Source organism: Quercus robur, chromosome 5 (assembly GCF_932294415.1).
Source record: "Quercus robur chromosome 5, dhQueRobu3.1, whole genome shotgun sequence".
In the NCBI taxonomy this organism is placed as follows: Eukaryota; Viridiplantae; Streptophyta; class Magnoliopsida; order Fagales; family Fagaceae; genus Quercus; species Quercus robur.
This window is the reverse complement of record NC_065538.1, coordinates 60,489,793-60,513,869: the sequence shown is the minus strand read 5'-3', so window position 1 is coordinate 60,513,869 and position 24,077 is coordinate 60,489,793. Positions and strand designations below refer to the sequence as shown.

Below are 24,077 nucleotides of genomic sequence, written 5' to 3'. Positions count from 1 at the left end.
AATTTGTCAACTTTTGTATAATTTGTGATTAAATGTAATTGAAGAACAAGGGCTAAGATAAGCATTAAAGCACTCTCCACTCTCCAGGCTCATAACCTCTTAGGCTTGACATACACGGGCCAACTACTATATTTGTATTTCCCACTGAAGAGCTTTGGGCCTCCGAAGGCCTTAGGCCGAACCCCATATCAGCTGGAGGTGTTTGATTAATCCCCCGTGCATCCCATTTGGAACTAATACCTCCACCTTTGACACGATCCCATGATACAAAACTCGATTTTGTTAAAATCTAGTTTCAATAACAGGGACACGAACTTAAATAATTTCAAAACAGAAACATATTGCTATTATTTTTACTAAATAATGGCAAAAGCCCAATATCTCTCTGAACAAGGGTCTATTGCATGGGAAGAATTTTCATCCGCTGCCTCTCTTGAGGAATTGTTTCACGAAAATGGAGACAAACCAGAATAACATCCTATCTAGATTATTGGTTAAGTGGAAAAGGGAAATATGAAGTTGGTTCTATCCCTTCATTCATCTGTGTATAATGTAAATTCCCATGAAAAATGGACAACTTTTGTATAATTTGTGATTGAATGTAATTGTTTAGATATTTTCTTGGATAAATCGTTCTCTTGATAGATGAAAAATTGTTAATACCCATGCAAGAACTTAAGAGCAAAGTTAATAGATTTCAAGAGAAGTTGGCAAATGCGATGACTACTTTAATATATAGAGAGGATAAAGATTGTGGTGATGTTCTAATGGTTAGTAAAATACATATTAAATAAATAAATAATTGCGAGTTTTGGATTTGAATTATTCCTTTCATGTGTGTTGGAATAAAGACTGATTTGACACTATATAGTAATTTTTTTTATCAGATTTGATGAGATTCCACTTGCTCTTTTCATATATATTCATGTGAAGGTTTTATTATGTTGGCTAATAATTTGGAATGTAAAGTTTTGGGGAATAAATGTAGTAAAAGTTAAGATGTTTGATGCGATTCCGAAGACTTTGGCTAATGTGAAACATGTACCTGAACTTAGAAAAATCCTATTTCTATTAGAGCATCCACAACAGATATTGCAAAAAAATATTATTTTGACACACTAAAAACCTACTTTATTATTTTACCACATCATTTTACAGTATCTCATTTATCAGATGTTTTATTCTTCAATTCTATACATTAAAATAATATTTACAACACATTAAAATAATATATTAAATTCCTCCTCCATCATCATCATCATCATCGACCACAACAACAACTACAACAACAACCAGAAAAATTGTTGCGGCCACAATCACCAAAAAAAAAAACCCCACAATCGCCGCCGAATCTACCACCAAATCACAACCACCAAAACAAAAAAACAAAGACAAAAACAGATTAGAACAAAGATCGGCACCACCACCGATTTGCCCATCACCAGCTGACCCACCCACCACCACTGATCCGCCCATCACCATCTCAACACACCCATCACCATAACCCACAACCTGAACCCACCCACCACCAATCTACCCATCCAAACCCACTCATTGCCCAACCTACCCATCAAATCACAGCCAAAAAACGTGAACGAAAAAAAAAAAAAAAAAAAAAAAAAAAAAAAAAAAAAAAAAAAAAAAACGAGAACTCGAAGCGGAATAGAGAAGGCAGATGGTCGGCGGCATCGAGTGGTGGCCATTGGTGATTGGCGTGCTATGGAAGATGAATAGAGAAGACAGAGATGAGAGAGAAGATAGAGATGAGAAGACGGAGAGAGAGAGATATCTATGATGAGGAGAGAGAAAATGGGAATAAAATAATAATATATATTATGCAATTGTTGTCTGTATCGTCTCAAATTTGAGACGGTACTGTAGCATATTGCAAACTTTTGAAACATTTAACACATCTGATAATGCATTGTTTTTCGTGTTTGGTGTGCCAAATATTTGGCATTTAACACATATACCACAGCTGCTATGGATGCTCTTAGGTTGATTCCATTATTTGGGTTATGGATATTTTGCATGAGCGGATTCATGAAAACTAGTAAAAGAGTTTTAGTGCTCATCTAGTATATCTTATTTTGCAATTTTTTTTTTTAAATAGACTATTTGAAAAAAATTTACCTAAAATAAAAGTAGAGTTTCAAAAGGCTATATTTTGATAAAGTTCAATTTTAAAGCACACTCTCAAACGAGCACTTAACAGTAAAAAGGAGAAGAAAAAAGAAGTGACAAAATATGGCTATAGACTTCGTCATAGACTAAGGCTAGAAGGAGATTTTACTAAAATAAGTATTAAAATGAAACAAATAGATATACTCTATACTAGTATATGACAAATGACATGTGTTCATTTACTAAATCACACTTAGATAATTGTATACAATGAATTTAATCAAATAAACATGTGCTCCCAATGTCTTAAAGTTTTGGACCCAATATCTTAATCAACTTTTCTTACTTGCATCAACTTGGGGACTATATGTATGTCCCATTCGTATTCTAAAGTCTCGTATCATTTCATTATCTTAAACTTAGAAATAAAATGAGCTATATCAATCTTTCAAAATTCATGTTTTCCCTTATGCTTAAAGCCCAATTACATCATTCACATATCTCGCACTCTCTCTATCACGTCCCAAACCCAAAAGGGTCCAAAGCCTGAGAAATACATCCCAAAGGTACCTGTAGATTTTTCCTTTTTAGCAAATCAAACTATAGGAGATCTTTATTTTCCTTTCTTTTCCACAGGATAAGAATATATAACTATACTAAAATCTCCACATTACAAGTTAGGGCTCTATAACACATTTATGAACAATAACTAAAAATCATGTGCCTTCACATAATATATGAATATATTACAAAACTCTGATTAAATTACACAAAGTCACAATCTTATCAAGAATAAGAACCTTAACATCGTGTCTAGGCCTACCACGCCAAAGGCTTACAAACCTCAAGCGACCCACCTCCAATAGAATTAATTAAGGTCTCATTGAACATAACAAAATCGAGTCACCAACCATTTACAGCAAAAGTCTCCAAATTTAACATTGCACTCTAATCATCACCAAAGAAGTAAGCTCCATGCTCAAGATATAGCTAATAAAAAAAAAAAAAAAAAAACTGTTAGAGAGTGGGATGAGCTAACGCCCAATAATTAGCATAATTAATGGGTTAGGGGAAATGCAAGTTTCATCTTCAACAATAATAATATGACAAGAATGATTAAATGATGAAACACAAAACTTCTCAAAGTAAATACTTTGAAACTATATACTATAATCTATGAGCACCAACAATATAATTTCCAAAGCCATAATATTTAACATAAGATAAATTATCACAAATATACCACATTACCACATAGACCGGTCAAGGGATCCACCCATACACAACAAGCATGATATTGTCCTCTTTGGTATGCAGACTCTTAGCCCTATGGACAGCAGCCTCACCCATACTCTCAAGGTTTTTCTCTTCCCCCCATGGGCAGCAGAGAGAGCGCATCAAATAAAACCTCTCTTGTATGTGGTCTCTTGGTTCCATATGCATCAACCTCACCCACACACAATCAAGGAATCTCTTCCCCCCATGGGCAACAGGGAAGAACGCGTCATCCAAAGTAAAAGGGCACTAACTTGGATTTGATTCCATTGTCACAAAGACTACGGAAACCAAATTGGGTGATCACCGAGAAATCACGCATGGCATGGTGTTAAAACCACATAAAACTTAAAGGTTACATAAACTTTGAAACACATAGTTTATATCTAGGTATTTTCGAAAAAAACCTTAAATAATCTAACTTCTACAAAATTTGTAAGGTTTTCAACTTTATTCTTGTCAAAAGATTTTCTATCAATTTTCCATATAACAAGACAAGATAAGCATCTTTAAATTTTCTAATATACCATAAAATCCATAATTTCCTTATCAAAGATTAAATAAAAGATGCTCCTTTTTCCATATTAACAATTCGTGCATTTCCCCAAATGCAATACTAAATATGATGCATTTTCATATATATATATTAAGGTTACGACACAATAGTTTTTAGGAAAATATAGTTTTCATAGGTAATTTCCAAAAGTGTGTCTAACCCAAAAATAACATTTATACAACATGATTATTTTTCAAAATCTCATTAAAAAGCTACTTACCTCACAACCGCAAAAGCCTAATTCTCCAAGCTCCAAGAAGATTAGCTAGAACCTAAACAATATCAAGTAAACCTATCACAATAAGCATAGAGCTTGAAATTGTATCTAGTTACAATTTATGAATTTCCAAATAAGCACTTAATTAGGCAAGCCTAGTATATAACCTCATCAATAATATATTCTACTTCCAAACTTTCTCTACAAATTAATTCACAAGACATAGACTCCAATTTATAAAGTTAACCCATTTAATATCATCTCCAATATTATAACTAGCTTCCATAAAATTTACACTATATCATTAAGAGACCCATGAAAGCAAAATCAAAATATCCTCCAAGACAAGAAATTTAGAACTTCAACTAACTCCAAATAAACCCAATAACAATGAGAAAATTAGATTTACCAACCATCACATGTTATAACTCAAAACCCCTAAATTTGCACCACTTAAATAACCACCATTATAAAAACTATAAACCCATACATCAAATAATTCCACCAATACAATACATATAAACGTATAAATATCACTTCTAATGCTCATAAATCACATGGATATCATTATCAAAGCTTAGACTAAAGAAAATCAAGCAAAAGCATATAAACCCACCAAAATATTAGAAATGTTTAACTCAAATAAAAGATGTGAAGAGGCTTGTGATCTTGCCGGAAAAATGGTGTGGAAAAGGTGGTGGTGGTATGGAAGTACCGGTGGAAAGGATGAGAGTGAAGAGGAGTGTTAGACGAAAAATGAAAAATAAGAAAAAGAAAGAAAGGATAAGTGAGGAGAAGTAAGGAGCTTGGCTGGTCAAAGAGATAAAGAGATGAGTGAAAATGAGTAGTGGGGAATGATGTGGTAGGTGGGGCACGTGTGGTCCCAAAAATATCCAACCAAAACCCTTTTTTTTTTTTTTTTTTTGTTTGACAGGGACGTCAAACTCTCCTTCCCTCATTTAGATCCAAGCCCAATTTCATTTCTTTCTTCCCTTTTCTTTACTTTTCTTTACTCTTTTTATTTCTTTAGGCTTAGAATCCAATTACAAGTCACTCATCTTGCCCTCTCATTCTCATTTGGGCTTAAGCATAGGTTATACATGAATTTTGCACGGTTAGTTCACATCTTGTGCTCTATTAGACCTTAAGAGAAAGGTCTCATCAAACAATTTAAACACAAAGATCAATGCCCTATTTATAATGCAAGCCAAACATATTTTGGAAAATTTCTTTTTTCATGAAAAACTTATTTCAACTTGTATTTAAAATGGGCCATGACATTTAGAAGTCCACATCTTTTCTTTTCTTTTCTTTTTCTTTTTCTTTTTGGATTTTTATTTATTTATTTATTTCTTTTGGAAAAAGGGTGACCAAATTTTATCTCAACATATCAAAGCGTTTTATTTGTGCCATTACAAAGCTCATCTTGAATGTTCACTCTCCTCCCTCATGAGGGCTTGCCCCTAGTTTCAAAAGTTTGATCCATTTTTATCTTTCATTCTCAAATGGGCCTTGCCCCTAATTCAAAGAGTTTGGTCAATTGGTTCGAAAAGATTTCCTCTTTTAATCCTCATTGGACGCTTAGTAATCTACCCATATCTTTGGGTTTTAGGGTTTCAAAACTTTCCCAAAGTATGGATGGGTTCAACTTTTTTCAATAAAGCCTATAACATACTCATGATCTTGGGCTCTCTTACTTTTGAAAAAGATTTTTGAATTTCGATCCAAAACCTAGGGTATGTTATGACTTTTATGACCCAATGCCTTTCTCCAAAGTTTATGGTATACTTATGATCTTGGGCTCTCTTGATTTGAAATTTTTTTTGAATGGGCCCAAAACTTAGGGCATATTATGGCTTTGTGGATCATCTCATATCCTCTTTTTGAAATTTTTTTTCATAAATTTTTTTTTTCATTTTTTTTTGAAAACTTTTTTTTTTTGAAAATTCCTTAAAAAAATCATTTACAAAAGATTTAAAAAAAAATAAAAAATCTTCTCCTTGAAAAAATTTTCTTTGTAAAACATTTCTTTTCTTATACTCTTGTTATAATAGTTCTATTGCAAAAAATTTATGTTGCAATAAATTATTGCAACGATTTATTTTGTTACAATAACCTAATTTAAAAATTATTAAAATGTTGTTGAAGAGCTTAACGCAAATCCCAGGAATAACAAACTAAACCCCAACAGCAAAGGCCATCTTCTTCCCAACTTTGTGTAGATGAAGAACGATGGTACGGCTACAATAGCAGCTAAGCTGAAGATAGATGAGAGATAACCTTCTATTAAACTGCTATAATATGCACAGTAGTTATCCACCCTTATCTTCATCATTGTGTAGTGGAGTTCACGGAAAAGCAACTTAAAGAACATGAGCATACTCACAATATATATATATATATATATATTTATGAGATAGGTTCAAGTTACACCTGGTGTAACTCTTGTAAAGTTACACCTGGTGTAACTCTTGTAAAGTTACACATTTTTTACACCGTAGATTCATAAGAGATCTAACAGCTAAAAAAATATCATTAAATGCTATTAGTTTCCACCTCATTTATAATTAATACTAGCATTTTCTCTCTCTCCTTATATTAATTTGAACCAATTTCAAACGTGGGGTAAAAAATGGGGAAGCGTCACTATTTTCTTTAAAGTGTCTTCTTCTTCTTCAAAGTAATAATTGTTGGATCAAGAAAAATCTCTCCCTCTCTTGCAGGCACAAAGAGTGACATCCACGCAATATATATGCACATACAAGTGGGATCATAACCAAACACAAAATAAAATATGCTAAGGACCACCAAGCTTCATATCCTTATATTGGATCTAGAGGATTTGATATAGATTTGATAACTAGAGGCATATATAATTTCCATGAAAAATCTAAACGTAACCAAAGCAGAAAACAAAAACAAAATCAAAAAAAAAAAAATGCCAATGAACTTTGGTCCAGTTGACAACATCCGTTTTTTTGTATAGTTTTTTTTTTTTTTTTTTTTTTTTTTTTTAAGAATAGAGATGCAAGTTGTTAAAAATGGCAGTATGCCCTTTAATCAAGTGAAAAACAATAAATAAGGAGAGAAAAAAAATGCTAGTATTAATTATGAATGAGGTGGAAACCAATAGCATTTGATGATTTTTTTTTAGCTGTTAGATTTCTTATGAATCTACGGTGTAAAAAAGGTGTAACTTTACAAGAGTTACACTAGGTGTAACTTGAACCCATCTATATATATATATATATATATTGTTGTAATAGTTCTATTGCAAAAAAATTTAGGTTGCAATAAATTACTGTAACAATTTATTTTGTTTCAATAACCTAATTTAAAAATTATTAAAATGTTGTTGAAGAGCTTAAGGCAGATCTAGGAATAACGAACTAAACCCCAACAGCAAAGGCCATCATCTTCTCAACTTTGTCCAGATGAAGAACGATGGTACGGCTAAAACAGTAGCTGAGCTGAAGATAGATGAGAGGTAACCTTCTATTAAACTGCTATAATATGTACAGTAGTTATCCACCCTCTTCTTCATCATTGTGTAGTGAAGTTCACAGAAGAACAACTTAAAGAAACCGGGCATACTCACAAAATCTAGCATCAATCATGGACTCCAAGGCCTTCTTGCATGTAATGGTCTTTGCCTCCTCACTATCAGTCACCGAAGGCCCTCTTGCTGATAAACCCGTCATCACCTTACCCTTCTCATTGTGGATCATAGCACCTAGACCTGAGCAGTTTAAGCCTGGAAAAGTAGCAGCATCAAAGTTCAATTTAAACATTGATCTTGGAGGAGGTTGCCACACCTGGGAACCCATATTTATCACTGGTGTTTGCAGCAGGTCCTGGGCTTGCCAAAACTCATCTAGATAATCAGCAGCCCTTCTGTTCAGCCACATCGAATCCTTTAACTTCCCTTCGTGATTCAAAACATTCCTTTGGTTCCAAATTAGCCAAGCTTGAACCAAAAATAATTCAAACTAAGTCGTGGGCAATCTGCTCAATAATTCTTGAAATAATTGCACTACATCATGCTGTTCAAGAATATATTTCTGCAATTTGACTGAACTATCCGCCCAAATGTCTTGTGCCACCCCACATTCCCATAACACATGTATCCCTGATTTGGCACACCTAGTAGACAACAAGCACTTATCATCCTCAATAATCTTTCTCCTCGCAGGATTGTCACGGGTGGGTAATATGAAGCATCCAAAAATTTTACCACAGCTGACCTCCAATCGAACCAGAAGGGCTTTTAGCTCTGTTCTCAAGTTGCATGACCCGTTTTGCCACATAATATCACGTTTTAATTGAGTATACTTTCTTCCTATGATGTAACCATACAATGGTATCCGAGCATTGTCTGTGGCTAAGAGATATACGTAAAATAGCTTCAGTATCTTCCTTATGAAACACAGAGTTAATGTAGTCACAACTCCACCATTTCAAGTCTAGATCAATAAGATCAGCTACATGCCACTCCCATTCCTCCTCACTTAGTGGAAAAATCACTCCATTCGTTGGATAATTAGGAATCCATTTATCTGTGAGAACTTTAATGGCTGATCCATCACCATCCCGCCAACAATATCCATCAGTTAAGATTGGTTTGGCTACCATAATACTTTTCCACACGTATGAGTTATTTGATGAGTTTGAGGTATCCAAAAATTCAATCCATGGGAAGTACCGAGCTTTGAAACACTAGTACATTAGAGACTCTTTATTTTGTATAAGTCTTCATCCTTGCTTCGCCAACATAGCTAGATTAAAAGTTCTTAAGTCATGAAATCCCATTCCTCCCCTCTTTTTAAGCTCAATCCTTCAACTTCTCCAATAAATCTTACATTCATCCCTAACCTGAACCCACCAAAATCTTGCACATAAGGCATCAAGTTCATCACATAGCTTTATAGGTAATTGAGACACACCCATTGTATAGGTCGATATTGACTGAGACACAACTTTAATTAACACTTCCTTCCCAACTCTAGACAGCATCATACCCTTCCATCCCTGAAGTTTCTTCCACACCCAATCTTTAAGATAAGAAAATGAATGGTATTTTGCCCTTCCAATCACAGTTGGCAGCCCCAAATATGTTTCAAAGAAATCTACCTCCTTCACTTCAGCTTGTCTTTGATCCAACTCTTATTCTTAGCTAATGTTTTGCCACTAAAAAACACCAAGGATTTTTTCCAAGTTAATACTTTGACCCGAGGCAAGAGCATATACTTTCAAAATTTTGGTCACCTCTTCAACATTATGCTGGTTGGCTTGGCAGAAAAGCAGTGAGACATCTGTAAAAATTAAGTTAGAGATATTTGGTGCTCTTCTATAGATGGAAACCCCATGAATGTGCCCATCTATTTCCGCCATAACTAATAATGAAGTGCAGCCCTCCGTACATAACATAAATAGATAGGGTGAGAGGGGATCTCCTTGATGAATTCACCTAGATGGAGTAATATGACCATAGGGTTTACCATTAATGAAAATAGCAAAAGAGGATGTAGTAACACATCCCATCACCCTATTCACCCAAATCTCCGGAAAACCCAACATAGTCATAATACCATGTAAGAAATCCCATTCAACTCGGTCATAGGCCTTATTGATGTTTAACTTAAGTGCCAGTGCCCCCTTCTTTCCCTTATTAAGGCAATGCATAGAATGTAGGGTCTCATAAGCCACCATAAAGTTATTCGTAATCAGAAAACCCGAAACAAAAGCACTCTGAGTAGAAGTGATTAAAAATCAAAAGTTTTAAAACTATGGATAAAATGTAAAAATCAAAAGTTTTTTTTCCCCCTTTTTTGTGTGTATGCCAAATGGACACTTTATAGAGAGCCCATATGCAAGTTGAACAAGATTTGAATAACATGTGCCCACCTAACCTAACAGTCCAACCCAAATCCCTCAATGACCTTCATTAGAAAAGTGAGCTAACGTCACCCTCGAACTAAGATCTGAATAATATTCATCCACCTAACCTAATGGGTCCAACCCAAATCCCTCAATGACCTTCACCAGAAAATCTAGTTAAAGTTATTTCAAATAGAAATGTAGAGGATCCAAGTCTATGTATATCTTGAAGAAGAAAAAAAATCTCCATGAGAGAGCATGTGTACACGTCACTTGCCCATATGGATTTTGTATACATTTGTTATCTCATAATTTCTAATGGCTTATTTGCTAAATATAAATATGAAACAAATATATAATTTTTATGTTAAATGTGTGACAAAAAGAGAAAACTTTAGGTTATTTTCATAGTGGTTCTCTTATATTGCCAAATTGCTATTTTTAGCACCACAAACAACAAAAACCAAGCTACATCAATGGTGCTATTGTTAAAAAAATTTAACAAACTTGTTACAGTAAACTACCATCTTTGGCAATCAATTGTAGCAACAAAGTGATAAAATAAAATAAATAAATAAATAAATAAAAAACATTTTTTTATTCGTCTCCTCTCATTAAAAATCTCTCTCTCTCTCTCTCTCTCTCCTATATTTTTTCCTTCTATGTTTTTTTCTCTGCAGCGCCTCCATTTTCTCCCTCTTAACTAAACCAAAGCCTTTCTTCTCTTAACTCTTGCCTTTAAGTTTGTTGAGATTGTTTGTTTGGGTTCGTGGTGGTCGGTCGTTGTTAGGGTGGGTCGGTGTAGGTCATTGCTGGAGTGGGTTTGTTGGTCCATGGTGGTGGTGGTCGGAGGTCATTGTTGGGGTGGGTTCATTGGTTTGTGTTGGTGGTGGGGGGTTCAGATTAGGTTGTGGCTGCAATTGGGTTGTTAGTTATGGTTGTGGATATGGATGGTGGTGGTTGGGATTAGTGGTTATTGGTGGTGTGGCTATGTTGGTGGTGATGGTAGTGGATTTTGGCTATGGTGGTGGGTTCTGTTGATTTTGGCTATAGGTTTTGTGGGTTTGATTGTGGCAATGAGCTGATAGTGATGGGTTGTGGTTTTTTTTTTTTTTTTTTAGTCATGGGTTGTGGTTGCCATAGTAGTGGTTGTGGCAAGTAGTGGTGGTCATGACTAGTTGCCAAAGTTTTTGTGGTTGTGGACACAAGGGAGGAGTCAAAATCTAGTTTTTGCAATGGTCTAGGAATCATATATATAGCGTCTATTTGAGGAAGGACCATTGATCTTACTATCAGAGTATGGGTTTGGAGTATAGGTACGCTTTTGGGAAGGTGTTTGACACCCAAAATCACCCAACCCTAAGGTTGGCCTCCCATCATTGTGTCTTATGTCTTAACCCTATTGAAAACTAACTTAACACTTATATTCTAAATTCACACACACTAATCATGTATCTAACATACAACATGACACTTTTATCCCTAAACAAGCATACTTATTTATCCACAAAGCAAAAGAGAGCGAAACACACAAAAGAAACCCTAGCATTCATCTAGCATGTGAAAACCCTATCATACATCTAAAGCAGCAACTTGATCATGGCAGCAAGGCATTAATATATTACAAATGCATGAACATTTTTAATGCATGAATTACCTTTTACTTAACTTGTAGTAACACAACACCTATGACATTGATGCATGGACATGTGAATAAATGGCATGACATTAAAGTAAGAAACAAACATAAAAACCCTAATTTAAACATGTTAAAGACAAAAAGCATATAAGACAGAGGCACAAATACATATAAACATATGAAAAGGACTTTAAAAAGAGACAAAGCATGTGAAACAAACGAGCCAAACAACAAGAAATCTGGATTAGGGTTTCTAGGTAAGTACTTGTGTGCATAGCTAGAGACTTACGTACGCAGGATTAAACTTGCATATGCAGCATGCATGCATGGGTCTTGTTCAAAACCCTAACCTAGAAATGAACAAGGCAGAAAAGCAGAGCATGAACTAAAATCCTAATTCTAATAAACAAACATGCATTTCAAACATACAAAACTTAAACCTAACCTAGAAAAGTATGTTAAAACATATTCGAACAACAAACAAAACAAACAAGAGGATTTAAAGGCAAATAATAAAAGAAAGGAAAAGGAGAAGTTTAAAAGAATACCTCACACAAAAAGCTTTCCAAGCTTGATTTTGACAGTTCCTCTTAGTCAAGTCTATTCACAAACCAATAAAAAAGTGATTAGTAATGTTAAACTAAAAAGATTGGGGCCAGAAAAGGTCCTAACCAAAGAAAGTTGACTTGAGAGTGTTTTGTGAAAAACTCCCTTTTGATTCACTATTTTCTAGTGAAATTTAGGTTTTTCTTGTGGGATTTCTATATGTTTTTGAAAATGTACCATGTAAAGATTTATATAGTGGAAAAATGGGGTTTGGAGCAGCTTCCAAATGATGTAGGATTCATTCCAAACCTCAACCATTATTGCAGAAAACTTGTCTTTTTCATATTTCTGAAATCCTAACTGCGTACGCAAGAATGTGCTTACGAGCTTTGACCCACATACGCAAGGCTGAGAGCCACTTTGGTTATTTTATTTTCAAAAATAGATTTTTGCTCATTTAAAATATTATATTTTCCATTTTTACACTCCTTAAGTCAATTTGATATTTGATTAGGCTCTAAACTAGCCTTGGGCCTTAAAGTTTAAGCATCATTGGGAAACAAGGGTCCGAGTAGTGAGTACAAAATGCGGTGTCTATAGTGGTGGATGTTTTTTATTTTTATTTTCATGAGTTCTTTATACCATTTTAATTGAAATGGTAAAAAAAAAAAAAAAAAAAAAAAAGAATCGTTGATGTTGGTTGTGTTATAAAGCGATGCGTTAAAATAGATAAAGTAAATTTTTGAGATGCTAAAAGTTAAATACTTAAGCTCCACCATTGTGAATGTTCTAACATCTCTCTCCATTTCAAATAGAAATGGAGATGATCCAAATATATGTATATCTTGAAAAAAAAAAGGCTCCATGAAAGAGCATGTGTACACATCACTTGCCCATGAATTTTGTGTACATTTGATATCTCGTAATTTCTGATGGCTTATTTGATAAATATAAATATGAAACACACACACACACATATATATATATATATATATATATAATGTTAAAATACGTGATAAAAGAGAAAACTTTAGCTTTTTTTTTTTTTTTTTTTAATAAGTTTTTTTATTTTAACATTTAAGAGGGAGGGGGAGAGGGGGGGGAGAGGGGGGGGGGGGGGGGGGGAGGGCGGCGAGGGAAAAAAAAAAAAAAAAGAAGCAAAGACAGAATTATAGTTAACTAGATTGGATTGGCTAGTTCAACAGGAAACTAGTTACCAATCCGATCCTGTAAAAACCCCTAAAATCGGTAAACAAAAACAGTTCCTTAACTGTACTGATTTTTAAAACCATTGACGAAATGCAAATTAAAAAAATCAGAAATTTTTTTGGGGTGCCAAACGGACACTTTATAGAGAGCCCAAATGCAAGTGGACCTAGTCTCAATAATATGCGCCCACCTAACCCAACGAGCCCAACCCAAATCCATCAACGACCTTCACAAGAAAAGCTAGCTAACGTCAGTACAACTCTTCTTCTTCTTCCTCCGCTGCGCCATAGCCCAAGTTCTTCTCAGTTCTAACAATGGAGAAAGGGGATTCGAAAGTTACAATTACTTTGTTCATCATTATATTGATTCGCATCGTGTATGCCAGAATGGGAAACCTCTTATTAGCTCCAAGTCCAAGGCTCCAGTATGTACCCTCATAGACATAGTTTTGGGTTAAGGTCAGCATTCTTCACAAGCTACAGCTACTACTTTCATTCCCATTCATATAATGAAACTGTTTCATTACATTTGTTATTTGTATTGTATGTGTTGTAATGAAACTGTTGTCGGTGTTGCCAAAGGACAGGTTTAGTCCTAGGTTCTACGTTGCTGCTACTACCAATAACATGAGCCTTCAAAAAAAATCTCGCGCCCTCCACAACTCCGAGGTACATACCTTAACTAAACTGATCAAATTACCGATTTTCTCAAAAACCTATTGGTAAATTATGAATTGAATCATATAACCAATATTTTAATGCTTTCTTAAGTGAACCCCAATACGTGTGAGTTTTAACATTTTAAATGGTGCGTGTAGATAGGATTCGAATTTAGGACCACATGCTATTAGAAAATGGTTAATTTAATTATTTAATCAATATTTTAACAGCACCTTACTCTTTGATACGAGTAGAGGCAATTTTTACATGTTTGAAATCAGTGGAATTTAAAAAAAAAATTATTTATAATGGAAAGCAGGCGGAAACGGAAAAAAATATATGCCATCGGCTTTGACTAGTTTGTTGAGAATTTATAGCCCTCCATGAATTTTGGGACTATGGCTTGGTGGTTGTTGTTGTAAGCAGCTAAGCTGAAGAACAAAACCAGGACCACAGCTACACCACAAGCAGCAGAGCTGCAACCACAAAACACTTATCAACTACTCGAAATAAAAAAGGAAATGCTCCACAGATTATGTTACATTCTATTTTGTAAAGTCTTTCTAATATTGTTACACGGAGATAACCTATATCTGCAAAACTAAGGTGTGTTGGAGTATAATCCCTCATTGTCTTATGTGGGTCATATGGAGGGAAAGTAATACATATATTTTTGAGGGGGATGAAAGATTGATTCATGGGTTGAAGCTCTTCGTTTGATTGTTAAATGCTTTGGGTGTGGTTAATCTCATTTCTCTTCCTGATATGATGGATTTTTGTACTTTCATTCATGTTTATTTTTTTTCTTCTTTGGCTTTTAGCACACTGCCTGTGTGCCTTGTATATTTTTCCCTATTTTTGATTTTCAATGAAGTTAATTACTTATAAAAAAAGAAGAGATGGCTTATATCTAACCTGCATAACTACTTTGACACTTTCAATATCAGACTTTACTTTTTGCACCATGAGTTCTAGCACCTCGGTCAATCCAAATCTGGTAAATGATAGCTGCAAGAGCAATCTTGCAGATAACATGCTGCCACTCTCTTCCTTTAAGCTTTTTAATGGGCCAATTAAGCTTATACGACCAGTAACAAATTTGCTGATTGAACAAGCACTTCCTCAAGATTTCCATTCAAATCCCACTAGAAAAAGGGCATGTGAAAAACAAATGGTTGCCAAATAACCTCAACCCTTCTCTCTTATCACTTGCCTAGTGTCCTTACAAGTAAACCGACGGTGAGCAGCAGCCAACCATTGCACCTGATCTTCCTCCCCAATTGGTACTTCAGACAGCTTAGCTTAAAATGCCATTAAGTCATTAGACCTAACAAGATGGTTGACCTTACTCAATGCTTACAGCATCATAAATCACATAAAGTCCATAATTTTTGCAAATGGGGGCCATCAGTATGCCTAGCAGCATGCCATAAGAAATATTTTCCCCATTCCTCACTTTATGCTTCACCAAATGCCTTACTTCTCTCGTAAGCTGCAAAACCTTTCTCCACCCGCAGGCAATAATCGGGTATAAAGATAGACCAAAAAGATATACCCATAAGCAAGCAAGCACGAGTCTAGGCTACCCAAATAGAGTCATCCCTTGCAAAGAGATACCAAATAAATATCATCACAGCTGCCTTATTTCAACCAGATACTTCCTTGCTGGATGGTTGAGACTCATCCTACAGCAACATATAAGGAGGTTTAAAGATCCAGTATCACTTATAAATCATTTTGTTAATTATGATTTCTTTCCCTTATAAGTGAATTTTTTTTGGAAAAAAAGATGAGGATTGGATGAGCTGGAGGGCAGAATATCACATAGCTTCTGCATAAAAAGGATATAGTCTTTTATTGTTTCCTCCATTGTTGTCGTAGTAGGTATACTTACATTGTGCTTTTCATTGAGAGCTGGATTTGATGCAGCATTTGTACTACATTGTAACTTCTTGTGATGTTGCAGTTTTGTCAACAAAAGTTTCATATTTTAAATGGTTTCTACTGCAGATTGGGATCAAGGTGGCAAAACTGCTCAGTTCATGCATATCTATCGAAGCAGGGAAGTTGGTCAATCATATTTAACGTCTGTTTGGACAACTTTGATTGCAATGGCTCATGCACTCTGGCTAATCACTAAAATTAGACCCCAAGTGGTATTATATCTATCCCTGTCTATGCTTCCAGGCATGTATGTTTTGAACACATAAATATATTGCTGTAATTTGATTATATAACTTAATAAATCTGTATCAACTTTGTATAACTTCAGATTGAACGGGCCAGGGACTTGTGTTCCGCTATGTGCAATTGAATTCTTTTTCAAGGTGTGGATGTACTCCATTAAGACCACCTCTCTCTTTGGTTTTTCTTGTCCATATTTTTTGAATTGTTTAAGATGATATTAGAGTACATCCTTTAACCTTAAGTGCAGGTAATTGGGTAGATGGTCATCAGTTTTCCATGTCAAGAGTATAGCAAGACAAAGAAGGCTCTCATTAAGTGGCTTACTTCTTGACAAGTTATGAATAGCTGATGAGTTCTTTGTGCAATGGCCACAGCTTCAAAGGCAATATTCACGAGCTCACTATGTTGGTTGTCTCATGTAGTTGAATGAATTCAGCCTCCGACATTGGTACTTTCACTTCAACCTCCAAGTTTTTGCAAAGTAAGGTCAACTGTAGTTTGTTTTTACTTTCTTTGGGGCTCGACTTGCAATGTTTACTTTGAAGTTTGAACTTAAAGCCACCTCTTAAAATAATTTCCTAATATATATATATATATATATATATGGTTGGATTAAGCAATATTACACTACTCAATATTTTTTAATTAGATATGAATTTTGATAAATCTTCTATTAGATTACATTATCTTCATATATTTTTCATACTTGCAAAATTTTAAAGTGATCAAAAATTAATAATCATGTCAGCAATCAATTGTTTAAATTCAAGTTTTTGTAGTTTAAAATAATACATAAAATATGAGTTTATAAATCGAATGGTAAATAATATCTAATTAACATAAAAATTGGCATGAATATTAAGAACATATAGAACATGTAATTTAAAGGTAAGATTTTCAAAATATAAATTTTATAACAAGTTATTCGATGGTGTAATATTATTTAGAGTTACGCCAAGTGCAACTCGAACCCAACACATTGAAAGATACGTTTCTAAACTAGATCAATACTAGAGCTCTCTTTTTGCAAAGTTCTTCAAGAGACTAAATGTTTAGATTAGGTTATTTTTCTTGTAATTTGAGTAGAATATATTCTAGGACATTCAATGTACTCTTGTGGTTTTGTCAACAGATTGTCAAACGAGGAGATTGCTAGGATCATATTTTTGTATATTGGCAAACACGTGATGAAATACACTTTATATGTAATTTAGTCTTAGTTTAAGTGTGTTCAAGGAATGTCTAAGTGGTATGATTTGAAGACACAAGACTGTACAAGAAACTGTTCAAGAAAACAAGGCTTTGATACCTCTCTCTACCTATTGATCTATCGAGAATAAATGAATCTCGATACTTGGCTCGACACCTCTCGAACTATAGAGTTACGAGAAAACTTAACAGTAATTTTTGTTTCAGCCTATGATAACTTGGTCCGACTTGAAATTCGTGCACTGTGGTTCCAGAACATATAATTTGATTGTGAGGGAGAGAAAGGGAGAGGCTTACTTTCAATTCTAAGTCTTGCATTTGTTCCTTAAGATTTTGCCTCTAAAGTTCAAATTTTAAATTGTTTGATGACTGCACCAAACCAAATATGTATAGGGTATGCTGCTTTTATGGTTGCAGCCTCTTCTATAGAAATAAGGAGATATACCAATATTGGTGCAGGTCAAGGTGGATCTCCAGTGTGGAATGAGAAAATTACATTCAGGGTAGGGTATCCGGACAAGGAGACCAATACAAACTTATTCTAAACATCATGGATAAGGACACATTCTCTGCTGATGACTTCATTGGGCAAGCCACGTGAGACATCATAACATCATGTCTCTTAGTTACATTTTATGTTCTTAGTTAAGACTTTCATAAATACTTCTCCTCAACAAGGTATAATTTTTTATGTGGCTTGAAGCCATTAGAAAAGACATTTAGACTTAAACAGTGAGGGTAATTGATAGGAGGGACTGGAGGGATAATGTAGAGCATGAAAAGCAATTTTTGATGTGCATTATATATATATATATATATATATCTTTGTTGTTTGATTGTCCTTCCTCACGTACTATACAAATTTTCCATTTGCAGCATCTATGTGGAGGATTTAATGGCAATAGGAGTGGAGAATGGAACTGCTGAGTTACACCCTCTCAAATATAGTGTTGTTCGCAAAGACCAAAATTATTGTGGAGAGATTGAAGTTGGTGTCACTTTCACCTGAAAGGTATTTCTGAATCTTATGTATGAGCTATGAGCTGGTTACTTCGTTTATTACAATGAGACTAGTAAACAACATAGTGCTGTATATATATATGCACCTTCTCCTCTTGAAAGAATAGAGTGAAGGATGAGGTTGTCATTTCAAGACCTATTGAATGTGTCTATTAACTTAGAAAAGTGTGTTTGGATACAGTTCCTTTGCTACAATTCAATTGAGAAATATAAGGTATAACCATTAAGGAACTATATCTAAGTTTTGCTGATTTATAATGTAGTTCTAACACAAAATTACATATTTGCTTCTAATATGTATGCTACTCATATACTTATAATAAATAAAAATAGTGCTGTCATTTCTTTCTTTTTTTGCGATGAAAAGTGCCGTTAATTATGTTTTTGCTTGAGACTGAAATGGTTGGTTCATGGAGAGATAAATGATGCATTGAGTTCCATAAGCCAAAGGAGTACGACATCTCAATTTCAATTTCTTGTTTGATTAATGTGGTTTTTCATTTTTTAAATATTGTAGGTAGAAGAGCAATATCATAGAGAAGAGTAGGGAGGATGGAAGCAAAGCTACGACTACTAGTTTATCAAATATAGTTTGGTGATTTAATTGTCTTAATTGGATTTGTATGTAATTTGGGATAAGGGTAACATGAGTTTGGTTCAGAGCTTTTGGAGTATTTTTCTGCCTAAAAATATTTTTTTAACTTCCTCAACAATTGATTTTCTAGGAACTAAAATAAAATAATTAAAAAAAATCAAGGGCACCAAAAAAAACCCATAAAGAGAGGAACAAAAGTTCAAATTTTGCCATTATTATATTTTAGCGCGAAATGTAATGCAATAACCACAAACTATTGGTGTAACTAGTTTCTTATTGATTTTCATCTACACCCACCATTGACATCACATTTTTCCTTTACTGATAACAATAATCTGATATGCCACCTTTTCCGCCAAAACAAAAGGTATATCCTATTGTGTCGTCTTTGTATGATTCATCCCCTTCAAGGTAACAACGAGACTCAGCAGTTTGAATATCATTTGGCGAGCGAACTAATTGATTATTGGCACCTACATATTGTACATTTGTCATGTAAGCAGTTCGCTGATATATGTCATCATCAAATTCTCCACTACCCATTTGAGGGCTAGCATTATCACTTGGCAAAGTGAAAACATAGCCTCCCCATTTCAATGTGTCTGCTCCAGAATTTAACTCAAAAAATAGTTTGTCTGGAAAATATCCAACTGGATGTGGTTCAGTATTAAAATACACCCACCATTTTCCAGTTCTAGTTGAAGCTGTTCCATCCTGTTATTATCATATAACCAAAAACAATAAAAAGGAAAAGGAAAAAAAAATGGAAATCAGAAATTTTGCAAAACAATTATTTGATAAACTAAAATTTTAATTGTAAACATGCATTCAAATCCTATGTTAAAAAAGAAAAAAAAAAAAGAAGAAGAAGTAATTATTACCCAAATCATGGAGAAATGCAGAACCACTTGATCAGCAGTACCGAAATCAGAGACCTTCTCTATAACACTTCCTACTGGAACTTTGGTATTAGTTTGTACAAACCCCAAGCAAGCAAGATTATGACATGATGAAACTCCTTTGTTCTAGTCCATGTATGGTGTGAAATTCAAATTAAGTTAGTATTATGTATTTGTTCCCAAAAAAAAAAAAAAAATCATCCTGCCAAGAACCTTAAATCTATTTAAAGATAAAAAGTACTTACAGTCATTTGAAAAAACCAATGGGTGCGTGCATCACCGTACACGTTTGGGTTTACCTGAACAATATCACAAATTATAAATAAAGTTAAAGCATATGTTGTAATTCAACTATACAAAACTAGGCAAGAGTCTTGTAGTTTAACTAACGAAAAAATTTAAGAACTTCTCTTTCATTGTAACTACTAAATTTATTGGTTAAAAAAATAAAATACTTTTCAAAAATTTTTAAAAATTAACCGAACAATTATTTTCAAATTCATTTCTCTTCCTTAATACTTACAGTCCACCCAAGTTGTATTTGTTCGAAGTCAGTTCCAAACGTTGCTTCAACTGAGATTGCAACTGAACTATATTGGAAAGGTCCTTCAACACGTGGATTCCATACACTCATTTTGGCTCCAACTGCTTGATACTTTTTGTTTGGGGTTGTTTTTGTAAATATCCCTGCAAACTATGAGGATGAATTCCATTGAAGGTAAGAAGACTTTAATTGTATTATGGAAAGGATAAAATAAATAAATAAATAAAGTTTAGTTACAAAATTGGTTATAGCTAAAACTATAACTTTACTCAATATATATATATATTTTTAATTGGAGATGAATTTTAACAAATCTACAATTAGATTATATTTTCTTCTTATAACTTTCATGCTTGAAAAATTTCTAAAAATTTAAAGATTAATAGTTATATCATCAATAAATTGTTTAAACTGCAAATTTTTGTAATTTAAAATCATGTATAAAATATAAACTTATAGATCATATAATAAATAATTATCCGATTGACACAAAATTTGACATATGTATTAAGATCGTAAAGAACTTGTAATCCAACAGTTAGATTCTCAAAATTTTTAGTAATGCTAATTTTTTTAAAGGAAGTTGTAGCCTTAGACTACTACCAATTTTGTAGTTAAACTTTGTCAAAAAAAAAAAAAAAAAAAAACTAGCACAACCAACATTAAGTAAAGAAAAACCTTATCTCACTTACTTCTATATAAGCATCCAATGGATCGAATGAAGAAAATTGAGACTTATTTAAATTTGATACATCATTAGGTAGATCTTTGTCTGCGACTCTTAGAACAGGGACAGCCCCTTTTGGGCATGCCTCATTTAACTCTATCTTTGCATATTGGACACCAGGCGGCAGCTTCTTGGGTTGCATTTTGGCTGCTAGTTTTCTTACTTTATTGCTAGGACTCATCTGTTAAGTGTTTTATATACTTCAGTAAATCAACATATCATTTCAAACCAAATATTATAAAATAAGCATCCAAGTTGTTAAACTAGCATCAAATTTCTATATATATATAAAATAAAAATAAAAATTGATTACACTCTTTTTTCTCTAAAACACCCTCTTCCACTGTCTAGTATATATGCAACCAACGAAAAAAAATTTCTTTTTATTATTTATCTATTTTTATTATATATGTGTTCCTTTTTTTGTACATTTGTTATTGGGCAATGTTTTCCAGCAAAGAGAAAAAGAGAATTTGATATGGAATTCCACATGTCCGAGGCCAAACTGCAAGGAATAGGATCTTCTAAATTTCAATTACAATGGAGAAGAATCATTTGATGGTTAATATTTAATTTCCTAAATTTTATAATCTACAAAGTTTCACACCATTTAAAATTTAAATAAAATGTTACATCCTTAGATTTGTAAAATTTATTATGAGTTATTAAATTGATCAATTTCAAAATGATTGTGGCATGCACTATGAAAGCTTGTGCATGCCCTAGTCATTTTCTAGGATACCTTGAAATTGAATTTAAATTTTGATGAAAATATAACGCAAATAAGGTAACGATATGAACCTGAATTGTATGACTTCTGAACGAAGGATGTTCAAAAATAGATTGCTGGTATATATTCACACAATCATAGGTGTCTCCATGCTCAGTCTGCAAAAATCTTATTATTGTTAGACTAAATCTCAAGCTATAAGGAAATGAAAATACTTTGTTAGAATGATATCCGCAATTGCTTTTGCACTAATTTGACATGGAATATTTGGAAGAAATAAAAATTGATATAGAATAATAAAAATTACTTGCACAAGTAAAACTACCAACAAATATATAATAGATAATACCAAAACACTTTTGATGGGTTGATCAGGTTGTATTTCTGAAATCAAATCATTGAGATTATTCCCCTTTATCATGGCGCTATTATGGAATGAACCGAAATATGACAAGACATATAAAATAACAAATTCTTTGAAAGCCATGGATCCTTGGACCTTAGTACTTGAGTTTGCTTTTTAATGTCCACTTGTTAGCTCAATTAGATTTAAATGTCAATATTTAAAAATGATTCTTTTTCACAAGGAAAGTCCCAAAAATCTAATCCAAAGATTAATAATCTTTCCAAATTGACGACAATCAAGCTTTAATGATAAAAGATGACTAATTTGAATATAACCTAAAAATCAATTAAGGAAATGACAAGTGATTAATAAGGTAATAATTACATATCTTTCCTAAAAGGCTTAAGGGTTTAATTCCAAATTGATTGACAAACATTAACGGTTGACAATCAATATATTATATTGTGTAATATATTGGAGATAGTTAACTAAATTAAAGGTTAATTAGGAAATGACAAGGCAATCAATGACTTATTTAATTTGATGATCCTTCCTAAAAGACTTAGATATTTGAATTCAAACTAATTTGATATATAAGGCAATAAAAGTCAATTGATTAAAGAACTCTTAAAAAGGCAAGAGTGCATTTAAAGATTAAGAGCATGTTTAATAATTGATATTGAGTTTATTAAAAGAAAGACATTCAAGATTTAATGAAGACTCCACTCCAATTAAGTGTCACTCCTTCATAAGACTTAATCACTAATTCTCATTACACATCAACCCTTTGTTTCCACCCACATGTGGACACACTTAGATGATGATCTATCTATATGCTTAGAGGCTTAAGTGATTATGCATTTGGACATTCATATGCTCTTGCACTTTGACGCTGAGGTGATTTGGTGGTAAGAGGCACATGTTTAGATGCTTACATGCTTAAATGCTCATGTGCTTATATGTTCTTACATGTTTGTATGTTCTCATTCCCACATGCTCTTACATGCTTGGCTATTTGCATGTCTATTTGCTTTGATGATCGCATGTTCAAATGTTTTGATGCTCACATGTTCATATGTTTAGATATTCACATGCTCATATGTTCAGATGCTTACATATTTAGACATGTTCACATGCTTGGATGCTCACATGTTTAGATACTCACAAGTTCACACACTTCCATGTTTGCACGTTCATATCTTTCCATGCTTACACATTCACATTTATTGATGTTCACATGCTTACATACTTGGATGTTTGTATGCCTACATATTGGCATGCCCCCGTGCTAGATCGTAATAAATAAGGCTGTTGGGTTGTAGCAGATTACACTACTACACTATATAGCAACTTTAGCTTTAGTGAGTGAGCTAGGATATTTTACTGATTGATGCAGCATCATGTTTTGTGTTGGAAAGTTCTGTGCTCAAGAACCTCAAATGAAGAAGATGCTGCCTTGATCTCTATAGGATCTGATACGTTTGTGATAGGTATACCTATGAATTGTCAAGTATTATCTATTATGTGAGGGTTGGTTGTGTGCTTCCAAGAACACTCCCTTGGTGATGAGATCACTGATATTTGTGGGTTTTGGACTCCAACCCATGTAGCAAAGGGAATATGGGCCTAAGATGAGTGGACTAATATTTGATTGGGTCAAGTATTATGAGAGGCTTGGTTGTGTACTTCCATAAACACTCCCCAATTGATGAGCTCAC

The 24,077-nt window shown here is 33.7% G+C and overlaps 1 long non-coding RNA gene and 1 pseudogene across 1 annotated transcript; one reads left to right on the top strand and one right to left on the bottom strand.

Moving 5' to 3' along the window:
- Window positions 1–2,768: 2,768 nt before the first annotated feature.
- Window positions 2,769–4,976, bottom strand: LOC126726532 (uncharacterized). Its single transcript, XR_007655942.1, has 3 exons — window positions 4,789–4,976; window positions 4,176–4,227; window positions 2,769–3,114 (listed from the first exon to the last, which is right to left on the bottom strand). It is a non-coding gene; the product is annotated as an uncharacterized LOC126726532 (long non-coding RNA).
- Window positions 4,977–17,545: 12,569 nt separating this feature from the next.
- On the top strand, window positions 17,546–19,270 carry LOC126726525 (16 kDa phloem protein 1-like; annotated as a pseudogene).
- Window positions 19,271–24,077: the final 4,807 nt, after the last annotated feature.